Source organism: Lonchura striata, chromosome 1A (genome assembly GCF_050655825.1).
Source record: "Lonchura striata isolate lonStrDom1 chromosome 1A, ASM5065582v1, whole genome shotgun sequence".
NCBI lineage: Eukaryota > Metazoa > Chordata > Aves > Passeriformes > Estrildidae > Lonchura > Lonchura striata.
Window position 1 is genome coordinate 27,719,545 of NC_140741.1, and position 15,812 is coordinate 27,735,356.

Genomic DNA, 15,812 nt, shown 5'->3' on the forward strand with positions numbered 1-15,812 from the left:
CATTTCAATTTTAATTGGGCAGTTCTTGCTTCTGCTTCTAACCTGCTGTGCACTGCTGAAAAGCACTGGAGGATGGATTTCATTGTTAGGTGAAGGGAAAAATAAAGTCAGGGAAAGCAGCAGCCAAACTAGAGGTGTCCTCCAGGGTAAATCTGGGGTCAAAGGACACAGTCATCAAATTCTAACATTCAGACTTAGCAGTTCAGCTAACCCATTCCAGGCATGTCCAGAGAAGTGTTATTTTCAGTGAGGCTGCAGGAAAAAACACCAGAACTCATAATAGGGCTTCTTCATTAAAGTGCTGGGTAGTTTTAGCAAGCAAAGGCGAAGAAACAGCTGTAATTCTTTAAAACACACCAGGGAGAAGCTCTACAGCAGAGTGTGGTCTGTGTCTAGTACTGCTGCATCCCCTCCCCGATGGAGTCTATCAGGATACCAGATAAACAAAGTGAGTCTGAATATAATTCATGATTTGTGAAATGCATTGGGAATCTCTTGGAATGAGCAGTGGTTATTTTCCTAATTAATTAGTGCTGTTTTGAACAGTTTTGGTTGTATGTTTAACTTTTTTGCTTGAAGTGGTTTTTAACTTTTGAGCAGAATGTTCTTTTGAAATGTTATTCTCCTTTTCAATGTAAATACTGGCATGATATTTTTAGGAAGTGGTTTTGAATGCATCATCTTCTGCTCTGCAATCTTGGATGCTTCACTGACTCAAGTTTTGGAAGGGCTGAGCATCCACACTTTCCTCTTTAAGCTGTAGAGATGAGCGAAGTCCAACCACCATCAGACAGAGCAACCAAGAAAACAATATTCCAAAATTCAGTAAAAGTTTTGTGGATACTTGTGGATTAGCTTCTTTTACAAAAATTATCTCTTTATTAAGTATAATAGTTTTTGTATAGCTAAACTAAAAGACAAGACTTATCTGTCAAGGCAAAAGAGACAGCCTACTGCAATCAAATATAGCAAGATATGCAGTAGTAATAAATCTGAAAATTGTAGTCCTTAAATCTGAATGCAAGTAAAGTAGATACAAGAAACTGATGAGAGCAGAGTAGAAAATGGAAGTGCAGTGAGTATTACAGGGGTTTGATTTTTTTTCATATGAAAGCAGAATTGCAGTGTTGATAAAGTTTTTATATGTATTCAATTTGGAAAAAAATAATCTCATTCATCATGGAAGTAATCACATTAATCCCTGTTTTGCTTGGTTAATTCTCCATGTAGCAGTGCATGGGCCTTGTTTAAGTCTCGTGACGAGTAATTCCTGCCGCTGGCAGTTTCCTCACTGCACAGCCTGTGAGAAAAGACTTACCATGATCAAAATGCATCTTGAAGGACAAAAGCTGCACAGTTCCTTCAGTTTCTGTCTCTCAAAACCTTCTTCTGCAGACTTGCTAAGTATTTAGAAGAGGAAGGCTGTATGAGGTACATGACATGTAGTGTTTTCCAATGTGCTGAGTAATGTAACTGTTTTTTCCAGTTTGGAATTTTCCCCTTCTTTCCTTTTCTGCGTTATTTCCTGAATTCCATCTACAAATAATCAGATTTTTGAAACTATGTAAGGAGGGTCTTCAGCACACAGAATTCAGGAAATAACAATTGTAATGATAGCCTCATTTTAGCGTGTGTTTTGATAATATGTGCTTTATAATTGGAGTCTAACACTGCAGTCAGTACTATCTTATGAATGCATATTGAAAGGAAATCTCAAATAATTTAATGCAGGTCTTTTAGCTAAATGATTTCCATATGTCTTTAATCGAGGCATGTGTATGATTTATATCATACACATGGTCTCTCTGAATGAGACCTGTGTTTCATTAGAGTAGTCACTGTAGAACGATGAGGTTACTTTCTCATTTTGTGTGATTTCAAAATTAACCCTGCTGTGGGCAGGGGCTTGAACTGCAGGATGGCCACAAATCCCTTTTAATCTACTTATTGTAGGATTCTATAGACAGCTCTGACCCACTGGTTTTTGTTACAGAGCACCATATGGAAAAATGCCATTTGCTTCAAGTGATTTGCCATATGGATAGGAAAGACAGTGAAAGACTAAGGAGAAAAGATGTAACACAATAAGTTGTCCAACAGACTAAGAGAGTTCAATAAATAAGATATCAATTCCCTGACTTTTTTTTTTTTTATTTTTTTCCCAACTCTTCCTCATGAGATGATCCTTAGATGACAGCACTGATATCAGCAGAGTGTGTTCTGGAGCATGTCTTGTAGGAACAACTGTGCAGGATGTTTTATTGTGTTGTGGAAATAATAACTTATTTTCCTTCCCTCATAGACCATAATGTGATTTTGAATGTAACACCTGGCTTCTTTAAATATGTACACATCTGTTTCTTAGTCTTAGAACAAAATCAAGGTAAAACAATCGTATTCTTATGCTTAAGTGAGCTGGTAGGACCAAAGCCAGTTCTCAGGGGATCTGTGAACTGGCTTATAGCTGCTGTAAATCATGTTGTGCCTCTGCCCAGATTACCTAAGATATTATATCCTCAGCATATCTGTATGCTCAAGACCCTCATGGGTTTTACAAAGGCCTTTGGTGTGGAGTCTCCCCTAACTGCATCACAAGTTCCAGTAGTTGCAAGACCTTTTCCTCAAGAAATGTGCCTTGAATTGTACTTACTAATAAAAACTGGATTTCCACCTCATTCCATTTTATCTTCTATACAAAGCCAATACAAGGACAGTGGGTAAATTGGAATTGCAATAATATGCCTGCAATTGCCAGACAAACAAACCTAAGAGTACATTTTCTCTAAACTTTTTGAACTTGGATTGCACTCGCTACTTAATGGGACATAATCTGTAATGTCTTGGTCCAGCGTTTGGGCTTTCAGATAATGAAGCTTACAAGGCTTAATACAAATACAAACATAATGAATGTGCACTTTTGCTTTTATTAAAGCACTTTTACTTGGAGATTTAACTACCGCTCCTCAATGGTTTGTATGCAAACTGTGTCACTGAGCAAAAATGACTGAAACTGAGAGAGACAATGTCCATTCTGTATTCTGTCCCCAAGGTTAATTGAGTGTGCTATCAATAACGTGCAGAATAGTGGGGGGACATCAACAATGGAATACTTTGAGAGGCTGCCTTGTATTCGTTCCATGGAAATCTTTAAGTAGGTGGTTCACTGCTAATGATATTTGACAAATGTATAAATTCCAGCTTCAGCTGACACCTGCTCATGCTCTTAGGTGCTCCTTGTCACCCACATGCACACAGCTCACACACCTTCCCTTCAAGTATACACAGACCAGCTCGTTCAGATTTGTATTTGCCAAAGAAAACACAACACACATCACTTGAAGTATGCTCATGGGACCTCTATTCCTCTCTTCAGGCATACTGCCAATGAACATCTTTCCTTTATATTCAGCTCCCTAGAGATAACACAGGTTCAAACATAACTTTTGCTGAGATGCGTTCAGGCTTGCTTGTAGAATGCCTGCTGCTGTACGAAGGTAGAAGAGGCACCTCACATGATGCTGTGTTCACCCAAATATGTATGTAACCTCTCATTCTCACATATGTGCAGTCTGCTGTGTTCCATGCATGTGTTGTAGCAAATAATTTAAATCTTTCTTCTCATCCTGCTTAATATGCAAATATGGATAGCACATCAAGATTGGAAATAAATGTAGCAGAATGACTTCAGTCAACCTGAAATGTCGAATGACTCATTCACACCCTTTGCACAGTGTTCCCTTTTTGCCACATGTAGTCTATTGAGTAGTTTGAAGGCTGTGTGCCTCCCTGCTGCAGAGCAGAAATTGATTATTCGCTCACTGAAGGACTGGGGCCATGATTATTTTTGCACAATGTACAAGGGTTATGCAGAGAGGTTCCAATGAACCTCCTTGCCATGATGATGCCCATGCTGTGGGAAGGGGAAATGTAGGATGTCAGACTTGGTCTGCCTATAAAGAATATTTTGTGCTTAATTAAGTTTCAGTCTAAATGTTAGTTCAGTAACCAATATTCTTACACTATGATATGACCCGATTTATTTCCAGATAATAAGAACCCATTCCAATCTGATATAATTTAGTTTTGGATTAAGATAAACAAGAATTACTAGATCCTAATTCAGAGTAAAAATGTCTACATGTTAAATCATTCAGGAACTGCTGCTGCACTTTAATTTCAGAGGTATCATAATTCAAGTGAACTAAAAAATGCATTGACAAACACGAAATATGTTCTACACTTCTACTAAAATGGTACAATCACTGTGCAGAGAAAACCCCAGGAATAGTAACAAGCTGGCATTCACACATCTTATAATGAGAAGAAAAGTTGGATTGGCTGTTGCAGTTGCATCTTTTTATGTATGAATTATTGTAATTGATTTCTTTTAAAACCCTCTCAGAACCATTCCCAGATGCAGATGCAAATGGCCTAACTTTAATTTATAGAAAGATTTTGTAGCACTTGAACCTTGTAAAAGAGGATCTGTGTTAAATGCAAGTTGAGCTGTGAAGACCATTAAGCAGAAAAAATATAGTTAATACAACAAAGAGGCTCCAAAGGTAAATATTCAAGTGGAGCCATTATGCAGTGAAGGTATCACAGCTGTGCTCATTATACCACAAGACAGATTAGGATTTCAGTTTCTCTGTCCTTACCTAAATGTGAGGCTTTGTATGTGCATCAGTTTGTCAGTTCTTCTCAGAACTAAGGCGGCTGAGCTGCAGTTATGTGTAACATGTCCAGGATAAGAGGACCATGAAAACCAAATAATTAGATTCCCCATGTTTGTGTTCACAATATCATAGCTAAACGTATGTTGAGCTAAACTTTCATATTTCATTCTTTCATAAAAGCACAAGAAGAGAGGAAAAACATAGAAAGGAAATGAGGCAATGCAAACTTCACCCCACAAATTTTGCAGCCAGATGAAATTTTGTACAAAAATGGGTTTATGTTTAAATGGACAAAGAAACTTTACTTTTTCTTACTGACCTAACTGTAGTTTCTGCAGTTATAGTTTTGTGAAAAATCATATCTGTTGCAACACAATCATACAATTTAATTTTAGTACTAGACTTTCAGATTCACACACAGTTATCTGTGATGGCAGAACTAATCTTACACACACACATACACAAGGGAAAAAAAAAAAAGGCAGTTTAATCACTGATCTTGCTCTTCTTCCCATTTTACATAAATTTTTATCAGCTGGTCTTATCGAAGAAACATGCAGTAGCTGAAACATAGTATTTTGTACCCAGCTGTATACACTGGCAGATTTTCATAGCATTTTGTTCCCATATCCTACCCAAATGTATTGCTCCAATGTAGACTCCAAGATTAAAAACTATTTTTACTAGATTGGATTAATGCCTTAATGTAATTAATTCTCTGGGCTGTGCTCTGCCCAGAAATAAAGACATTAGATCTTTTGCATCTTCCATCTTTCACATAGAAAAGAGGAATTTCATAAATGCTGTGGAAATGAGCCAATGACATAAAGAGAACTTGCTCCTATTTTAGTACAAATATTTACAGATTTTTCCCTAGATTTCCATTTCACATTGCAAAGTGCCTGATTGCTCCTAGACAAAGGGAATTTAACATTCATGTGCACATCCAGTGTGTATGCATATGCAGATCTGCATGAACACCAGAATTCTTCACCTCTTAGTTACAGTGCAAGAGCTCCGATTTATAGAACAGCATGCTGGAAACTACATTTTTTGGAATCCTCTCTCTGACAGTCGCAGTTGTAAGTAATTAAATCTTGAGTATTATTTCCCATATTTTGAAACCCAAATACAAGGAAAGCACCTTGCAATATCTGTATCTAATTGTAGGTGGGCTTTATTGCCTGTGTTTGGTTGTTTTTAATCAAATCTCATAGTGTCAGATTCTTGTTACTGTTTTTACTCTTTTGCTTTGGAAGTGACTTTTGAAAAGTCCTCCCTGATAGTATAAATGTGTGAAATATATCATCACTCTTCATCCCAGTCTCTTCTATGATCAATTTGAGAAATATAATTCTCTGTCTGACTTGCAGCTAGCAGAATTCCTCAGAGCTGGTCTCAGCTTGTGTGATTCAGAGAAGCTTTGAAGGCACTTCAAATTATACCAATGAGCAGTTTTAGGATAAGTAGTCACAGGATTTGACAGAGCCCAGGCATGGCTTGATGCCCACTTGATCCCTCTTGACTGCAGTCTCTTACTGGAAGTAGATCTCAGAGGATGAAGATTGTAAAGGGCTGCACACACATAAAAGTAGGTGTATGTACATGTGCATAGATACCTGAACAAATTCAGAGGTGTACATTTTGCTCTTTTTCTGCCCTGTATCCATTTATACTTCAATGAACCTTCAACATTAGTGCAAATATTGTTGCATGCAGACAGTTCACTGGTATATTGATATGGTGCCTTGATCATAGTGGTCTGTTGCAGCCCTAAATTTTATTAATTCATTAAGTACAAGCTCCACCTGTACACAGAGGCTGATCCCTTGCTTGCATACACACAAGCACAGGGTTGGTTTTCTGATAACCACACACTTGCAGTGCACCACATATCAGTCAGTGCTGAAGTTTACCAAGAAAAGATGAGAAAAATTGAGAGGCAGTTAGCAAGATAAGGTATGAGGAGATTTAAAAGAAAGTAGCATAGAAGGAAGTGGCTACATTTTTCATGCTTTAGTTGTTTGTCTGGAGGGCTTGAGAAGGAGCTGCTTGACAGTTGTTCTAAAAGAAACGATTCAAAGCAACTTCCCATCAGGCAGCATTCCTCAAGTGTCTGCTCTTAAGGAGCAGTCGGGGAAAATTCATTCTGTAGGAAGCAGTTAATGGGGCTGCATTACCGACCCCTTATTGCTCTGTCTGATAGAGAGACAGCAGGTTCACTTTGGCAGCTCCAGAGCCCTGATCAGTTCAGATTAGTGGCCCATCATCTGTCTGGCTTAATCAGGCATGTTTAGATATATTAATCATGATTAGAGGGTGTAGTGCAGGGAGGGGGAAAGAAGAAAGAGTGAGATTACTTTTCTCTAGCTTCAAATGGAAGCTTTGCAAATCCCACAGAGTCAAAAGGTGCTCATCAAAGGAAAATTTAAATCCTGGAAAGGAGTGTCTTGTTGAACACTCCAGCACTGGATTCAAATCACTGAAGAAGAATCTCTTTCTTTCTTCCCCTTCTTTTCTCCATCTGCTGTCTTTACATGCAGCAAAGAAGAAAATCAGTATCTCATGCAACCCACATTGATTTGGCTTGATACCCTGTGCTTAGCTTATCTGTAGCTCAAATTTTAAGTGTTATTTCAAAATTAGCCATCATCATAATAGCCAAGACTTCTGAATCCTGTGTTCTTGTCATATTTATCTTTCAGGGATGCACAGGGTACTATTGAAACTAAGTCCCAATTCTAGGACTTACTTTGGTACTTGTTAGTGTCCAGAAGGGATGGTAATAAATTGTAAAGGCTAGGAAGTTGTTCTTTCTTTGATCAGTAGCAGTGCTCCTGAGGTAAGATTATAATGCTGTAAAGAAAAATTAGCACATTATATATTAGTACTAAATGGTGAGATGTGCCAAATTTGCTGCTGTTGTAACTTAGTATAGTCCACAGATGATGAGGAAGATCAACTGATTAACACTTAAGAGTCTCTGAAAGACACCAGCAAAGAGAAGAAAGTTTTGGCTCCCAAGAGACCAGCAAGGCAAAGAAAGTTTTCTTAGACATCCCTCCATGGTGAGGAAGTTCAGAAACTAGTCCTGCTGGTGGAAGGCTCCAGAGCAGAGGTGAGGTTACAGAATCTGTGGTCTTTTGCCCTGAGTAACTGGCCCTTTTTTGCTTTTAAATGAGATAAATGTAGCACAGGCTTGGAAAATGTGCTGTTATGAGGAACATATTCTGTTCATCTGTTCTATGGCCACCAGAACAAGAGGTCTTTGGGCTTGGAGATTCATCCAGGTTTCCAAGTGAAAAGTACAAATTGCTGTGTGTTGAACAGAGACCTCCTTGATAGTGGGCTGGATCTTCTTTGGTCCCAACAGCCAATCCTTGAAACCCAGTTCATGGGCCTAAGCTGGAAACTCTGACATGGAACACTATAGAACACAGCAGGCATGCTTTGGCTGTGTGCACTCAGAGCAGCTGGCAACACAGAAGCTGTAAGGCAGTTCTTCCTGTCTGAGCTCTTGGGCAGCCATGTAGCAGTTGAAGAAAATCTGTGGAAATCCAGAAGAATTATTTGGTAGTGGAGAAAAATAAGTCAAACTTCCCTTTCTCTGTTGTAATCTACTCCTTCCTACTCTGGTACTTCAGTCAGCTCTGTGACAGTTCAACCCTTGTGGTCTTGTACTTGCTGTCAAAATTATAATCTTGGGACATCACAAGACTGGTTCAGTGTAATCACCATATAAATGCAGGAGGTAGAGAACCTGACTGGTTAGAATAAAGAAGCTGCTAGAAAGACACTAATAATTCAGTGGTAGGAATTGTGGAGTATGGGACGTAGAAGAAAAAGTTGGCATGTTTGAAAGGATTTGATGAAAATATTAAATATCAACAAGTTTGCCAGTACTTCTTTAGAATAGGAAAGTAGAGGATCTTAGCCATAAGCTTTCATAGAAAAATCTCTCAGAAGTGCAGAGATGCTCCTCAGCTGAAATGTAGGGGATATCTTTGGAGATCAATTTGCAGAAGGATGGGAAGCGTATGAACTAAGTAGCAAATTAACACTGATGTTCAGGATTAAAACCACATCTCCTTGCAATTAATGGTGCTACATGGATGGGACCAGGCAGTTAAATCATACACTCTCCTGGTGGATAAACAACCATAGAATTAGAAGAGAACTCTTACAGGTAAAGCTTATTCCTGTAAGAGAATTGGCTTCACACCTTTAATTGAAATAATTGTATCACTTGGGAAAACACAGTAGGCTGTAGTCACATCAGCTAAACTGAAGGTTGTTTGTGAGGGTGATGGCGACAAGATCAGCACTAGAGCAGCAATAGCTTTGCAACTGATGCTGATGATCAAGCTTTTTGAAAAAAGGGGACATGATCAAAGAGGACTGTTGCAGGTGAGCAACAAGACACAGAGATTTCAGGACAATTTTTGCTAACAGGAAGCACAGTAAATTGGGAAAGAGCTCTTCCCAGATCAGTGCATGGAGCTCTGCAGGGAAGCTTTTATAGCACTGCCACTTCTGTGCACTCAGTCCTGAAAAAAATAACTGCCTGCTAATGACCTGTCACTGTGGACAGCCTGAGCAGCTGTTTGCAGAGAGCAAAGCTGTGAGAGGATGAATTGCTCTGTGTGCAGCATATCTGAATGTGGGAACAGGAATAGATGGGAGCCTGGGAAAGACTAGACAGCTTCCATTCATAATGTTCAGCTTTATGTGGATTTACAGTCCTGATGCTCTCAATTCCACAGATGCTGGGTTATCACTTACAATTACTTACAACAATTGAAATCTCCCTTGTTTCCACACTTTGACTTCTGTTTCCCTTGTTGATGGTGTTACTTTCTGGAGGCGAACTAAGAACATAGGGAAGTAGTTTATCTTGAGAGTAACAAAACTTGGCCATTTAATTCTTCATGTATTATCAACTCAATTCAGAGTAGACAAAATATTTGATGTACATGTTTTGTTGGAAATTACCTTTTTTTTTTTTTTCTTTTACCCCTGTTTTTTCTCTGGCCGTCCAAATGCTTCCCAGATAGAAACTAAAGTGAATAAAATGTCTTGGAAAAAGATTCTTCTCTTGAAAATTTGAGGCCAGCAAGAAATCACTAAGACTTTTGTGAGACAGAATGTTCTTAGGCAGTTTTCAGGCACATTTGCAGATGCATCTGTTTTTGGCCACTCACCTAAGTGCAAAAGCAGGTATAAAATTGTCTGCATCAAGCTTTTTGAATCCAGGTCTTCTCAGGCTGTACAATAGTTATGGTTTGACCATCCTGTCTGGATTGTGTCAGTAGTAGATAATGACAGAGAATTATGCAGCAAGGAGTTGTGGAATAACCTGTCTGCTGGGTTGGGTTTAACCCAGTTTTCTAACAGATGCACGGAGTCTGATGTCCTTCCCATTAGGTTTGTTTCCATTACTTATGGCTGAAGTATCTGGATATTTCTTCATATTTTTCACATAGCTGTGATTAATGTATTCTGCCAGGTGAGGAGGTTAATGTGTTACCGTAACTGTGACAGAGGAGGAACATAAAGTAATGGAGAAGAAAGAAAAGAGAGTTATTTCCTATTCTATCCTATTTCCTAGTCTTTCTCAGTGTTGGGAGCGTGCCAGTATTGAGTGCTTTGTTTATAGTATAGAAAGCCATATCTCTTATGGCTTGACATTTAATAGATTTAATATTATAATGCAATAGTTCTGGATACATAAGAGGAATTCATGCAGTGTTTTGTGACATTGTCAGGCAGCAAGCATGAGTGACAAGTCACCAGCAGCGTTCCTGCTGGGGGGCCCATTAGATCACATCATGGTAGAAAATAGAGAAATTAGGTCATTCCAGTGTGTAACGTAATGCAATCTGTCATGCCATTCACAGACCACAAAAAAGCACAAAGCTTAAACCTAAGAAGACTGTAAGGATTGGTGTCCCACCTTCCTGTACAGAAAGTTATATTTCTCACATACTGATAGCCACATGGAAAACTTTTCACAACATGGCAAGAGTTAACTGCTGTACTCTTCCTTTAGCCCCCTGCCTGCTGAACCTGTATATTTTTTCAGCCATTATATTCAAGATTATCCCATTCAGAGGGAATTTTCATTGTATCTAGCCCCAACTGGTCTGAGTGCTTCATAATTTTCACACTACCCCTGTTTTAATTTACAGATATTACAGTGAGATTACTACCTCCCTAGAAGGCCGTGTGTGTAGGGATTACCAGCTACCAGCCTTCTGCTGGACCAGTCCTCTTAGACTAGCACATTATGGTGGTTTTTGGTGAAGAGCCACAGCTCCTAAGAATTAATTGGGTCAGGTTAAAGTTACTCACAATCCATGGTGCTGTACCCAGCAACAGCTGTTTGGGGAAGGAGAGTGAGAACAGAACAAGTTCATGCCACAGCTTCTTTCCCTAGGGCTCACAGATTCTGACACTCTTGGAATGAAACTCCTAGTGCTTATGTTATCAGAAATGATGGATAAAACTTCCTGTTTGCCTTTTCCATGATTCTCATTATTTCCAACATTGTTTTGTATTTATTCCTCTGACAACTTTTTTTAAGGGTGAAGCATCTCGGTCTTCAATTTGGCCCTTTCTTATCCAGAACCTTCCCATTCCTTTCGTCATCTTTAGTTGCTTTCTATCTGCTATTTCTAATGCTACTATCTCTGTGTTTGAGATGGAGGGACAAGAACTGGATGCTGTATTCAAATGACAAATATTCAAGCAGACACCCCAGAGACATGCACAGTGACATCATGTTGTCTTCTGGCTTGTTTTCTATCACTTTCCAGAAGCTTCCCAAGCTGTCTTTGTGACTTCCACTCAGCTGACACTTTGGTAGAACTCAAATAGCATCTCAAAGGTGTCTTTCCTGAGTGGTAATTGCTAATTTAAGATCATTGCTGTGTTCACGTAGTTATGTTTGTTTTGTCCCAAGTCAATTGCTTCTGCAGCCATCAGCACTGAAATTCACCTTCCATTTCAACAGTATTTTTAAAACCATCTGCAAGGCTTTGTGATGAGATTTAATTTGTATTACCCTGAATTTTTTTCTCATCAGTAAGTTTTGTCACTTCATGTTTTCCAGATCATTTATGAATATTTTGATCAGCACATTAAAATTGTCTCCTAACTTTTAATCAGTTCTTAATCCTCTATAGGACCTTCCCTCCTATTCTTTGAGAGCTTAGGAGGCTTTTTAAAGAGTCTTTGATGAAAGACTTCATCAAAAATTATGTAGAAATGCAAGTTTTATATGATCACCTGTATCTACATTTTCATCAGCTCCTTCAAAGAACTCAGACTGTGCCATGACTTCCTTCTACAAAAGTTATGTGAGGAGGAATTGGTATGTTTCTTCTCTCTTAGGGCCAGTAATTCATTTCATCATTCATCTTTTAACCCATTTCAGGCACACAGAAGTCAGAACTGAACCTTTCATCCCCTCAAAACACATCTCAAACATTGGCATTGTGTTTGCTGCTTTTTTCCTGGTACCGAGGCTTAGTTAAATCTAGCATTTTATGCCACAGTTTAATTGCTCAATCTTTATTATTTCATGCGCAGTTAGGATTTCAATCAAGATTTATAAAATATGAAATCTTTGAATTTACTCTTGTTCATTTGCTGGTTTTTCCTAAAATCTTTTATTCCAGTTCTTCATCTTGAAATAGTTCTCCTGGCTTTCCTCTGCAAAGAAAACTCCAGTGTGTGGACCTCCTTATATCCCTATGGAAGAGGCATGGATGCAGAGAATTCATTTCGCTTTTGTGCTTTATCCTTATCTTCTTTGAACATTCTTTTTACATTTCAATCATCTGTCAGCCCTACAGACACATTCTGGCAGGCTTCCTGTTTCTGTTGTCTTTGAAAATTATTTTATTACATGTTTTCATGTCTTTAACTACTTGTTCCTCAAGATGTGCTTTTCAACAGACTTACGGTTTCTCAGTTAACTTAGCAGATCTGTGTTCATTTCTGTTTTCCTTATTTGGGTAGAACTTGCACTTTTTTGAGGGACCCTCCTTTCTTCATCTGTTAAACCACCCTGGGCTGAAGCAGCAGCCACGGCCTGGTCCTTTTGAACTGGCACCACCATTTTAAACATGCAGGGTACCAAGTATTTCTGCCATTAGAGACTGGAAGCTGTCCATGCCCCGGTTGGGTTCCTCCATCCCTCATGCCCACTCCTGACTGTCCCCGCACACGCGGGCCAGCGCCGATGTGTGACACGGGCGCTCAGGGAGGGGCCTGAGCTCTGGGGCAGCACATCTCCTGCTCTGAGCGAAGCGCCGGCACGGAGGAGAGCTGCTCGAGGTACGGTCTGGGCACGGCTCCGACACTCAGGTGGGGGGAGCTGGCTAAGACACAGTAAAGGGAGGAAGGGAGGTTTTGGAAGGAAAGGTGAAGTACTGCGCAGTAGGGGCAGAGCATGGGATCCCAAGGCCATTTTATCAGTTTTCACAACAGCGCAGTGCTTTTGCAGGACAAATCCCTCTGCCTCTGCCAAATCTGACCAGCTGGGATCTGAGGGAGGAGGTGGGCAACCAGAAGGTGTTTCCCCACCACCCCTGTCCCCCCTCACCAACCCTTCCAGCACAGCAAAGATTTGGTATTTTATACTGTCACGGTATCATGCTGTGATACCATACCTAGTCCTCTCTTTGAGCCTGAGGTTGCACCAGCTTCCCATGTTGCTGCACAACTCTACTCTGACGTGATGGGAAGTAGCACAGAAGACCTGGGTTCCCTAGGGAAATTAAGCACCATCCTAGTTTGGGGTATTTCTTACCAACTGCTGTTGGTTATAGAGTCCTGAAAGTTTGTTTGTTCTGTGAATCCAGTTCCTAGGAGGTTTCTTTTGTTTGCACATAGGCTCAGCCAAAATGCTGTGCATTGCTCTGCGTGGCAAAATAGCCAAGACTTAAATGTATAATTTCTGAGTGTTTTAGTGACTTGTTCTTCCTTGTAAATTTTACCCTCTTATCACTGACAGTCAGTGAAGCTGCACCGTTAACTCAGTAGCAAGAGGTTTGTGTTTTTGGAGCTAAGTATCCCCATGCAACTTGTATGTGGCTTGGCTGGTGAAAACAAAGCTGTTATCTGCAACAGCTCTTCTAGATTATAGGTCCCTTCTCCATTGTTTCTGCTGAAATGTCATCTGGAGTTTCTGTACAGATGCTCAGGGTAGAATCCTGTCCCCAGCTGCTCATCAGTCCAACATGTTGTTCTTGTAGAGCCGAACAAAGACACGGTAGCTTGTGCTGTATATCTTGGTGCAAAACCTCACTGGATAAAGTTTCAGACTGGAGATGTGTGCAATTTTTTATGCTAGTGGCATAAAAATAGAACTTTTTTGCATATGGTTCCATTAAGTGAGTGCAGTGTTGAAATTTTGCTCTCCTTGTGATGTAAGTAGGTGAAATTGGGAAAGGCTGAGGCTGGACAACCCCCAAATGATGAACTCTTCATAGGTGGTGACGTTCCCTGGCATTGTTACTGCTGAATTTGGAACCAACATGGTGTAGGGTAGCGGTGTTAAACTCTTTGGGACTCTGCTCTCAGGCTGTATTGCTTGCTGACATGTTTTAGGCCTTGGCACTTTCCATCAACAGAGACACTGAAGTTCTTGCTCAGGGAATGGCATTCTGCCAAACTAAAATGCCTACCCTGTGCTCTGAAAGCCATGTTGCTTTTCACTTTTCATTTTGTGAAACTTCTGTTGCACTGGTCCCACAGAGCTGCTGTAGCCTTATGCCTCTTGAATCCACCCTGCTGCATAGGTGAACCACAGAGAAAATTCACCTGTGTGCACAAAGCCAGCACAAAATGAAGGGCACTGGTCAGCTCACACTTGGAACTGAAAAATCCCTCTTTGAACATTGCATATGTTTCATGCTGAACTCTCTACAAAGGTGATTTTCACAGAGAATGTTATGCACAGTGTAAAATTGTCTTCGGCTATTAAAAGCTTAAAGGAGTTACACCATGTAGTTAAAAGCAGAATTTGGGATAAAAGGTGCTTGAGAAATGTAAGTTATGATAATAGTGAAAAATTTCCTGTCTGTCTGTGTTGTGGAGTGGTGCTGGGAGTCACACACATGCAGAGAGGGAAAGAATGGGCTCCTGGTAGGGGAGTTTTCATGAGCCCAGGACTGTCCCATGTGGAGCGGGGATTCTCAAGTTACACATGGAGGGAGGAACAGGATCAGAGAAACAGAACTGGTTTGAAGTTCAGGTGCTGAAAAATGGTAGGCTGGAGTTCAAAGACAGGATTATTGGCTAGTGTTGCTTTAGGAGTTGGTGGGGGAAGAGCTTAAGGCCAGAACATTACTGCGTTGCTGATTTATCAACACAGCCAACACTGTGGATGGTGTTTGAGCCACTTCTAAATCCAGCCGCTGGCAATGAAAGGCATATTTAATCCATGTGTTAGATTGTTTGAAGAGGTATCTCTCTCCTGGTCTCTCCCTGAGGCTGGGATTTCTGAAATTGGAAAGAAAGTGAGAGGGAAGATTTTAACTGTTTCACAAAATCTTGTCCTTCGGAGGGACCCACATTCCAATAGCACCTTTAACATTAGGGTTATTGAAAAATTAAAGTTTTTCTACTCTCTTGTCCCTGTAAGGAGACCCCCCACTACTTCTTCTGTATCTAAAGGACAGAATCAAAGACAGGATTTGTATTTGAATCATTTGTATTTAAATTGTTTTTAAGTGTGTTCTTTTCCTCAGCCTGGGATTAATGGTCTGCATTTAGGAGTTCCAGGATCCACTTGCACTGTTGGCTCTGATCTCTCTGCAGCAGGCCACCACTGCAAGATAAAACACTGAAAAACAACCCTTACTAAAGTAACTCTCCTTTAGTCTTTTCCTTAAATTGTCTTCCATGAAAGAGTATAATTGTTTAAACAGTTCCCTTAAGGGTTAATTCCCCTCCAATTTAATACCCCTATGCTCTGTTAGCACACAACAGGGCTGACACTGCCTGTGGAGTTACAGACTGAAGCTCCAAAAATATCTATGCAAGAATAGAGGACAGATCTCAAATCAGGCCTGAGCTGCACTTGCAGAGCAATACCAATGTCTTGGAATAAGAATAAGACAGAGGGTG

At 40.0% G+C, this 15,812-nt stretch overlaps 1 protein-coding gene across 4 annotated transcripts in view; it reads left to right on the forward strand.

Annotated features, from left to right (window-relative positions):
* Positions 1-15,812, forward strand: part of GRAP2 (GRB2 related adaptor protein 2) — a 104,543-nt gene that overhangs the window by 66,331 nt on the left and 22,400 nt on the right. The window contains exon 2 of one of the 4 annotated variants that reach the window (XM_085570406.1): positions 361-13,046. The exons of 2 other annotated variants lie outside the window; for them this stretch is intronic. The gene's annotated coding sequence lies outside the window, so the exon portion shown is untranslated. The remainder of the gene's footprint in view (positions 1-360; positions 13,047-15,812) is intronic. One more of the 4 variants, XM_021554035.4, reaches the window with a different exon arrangement.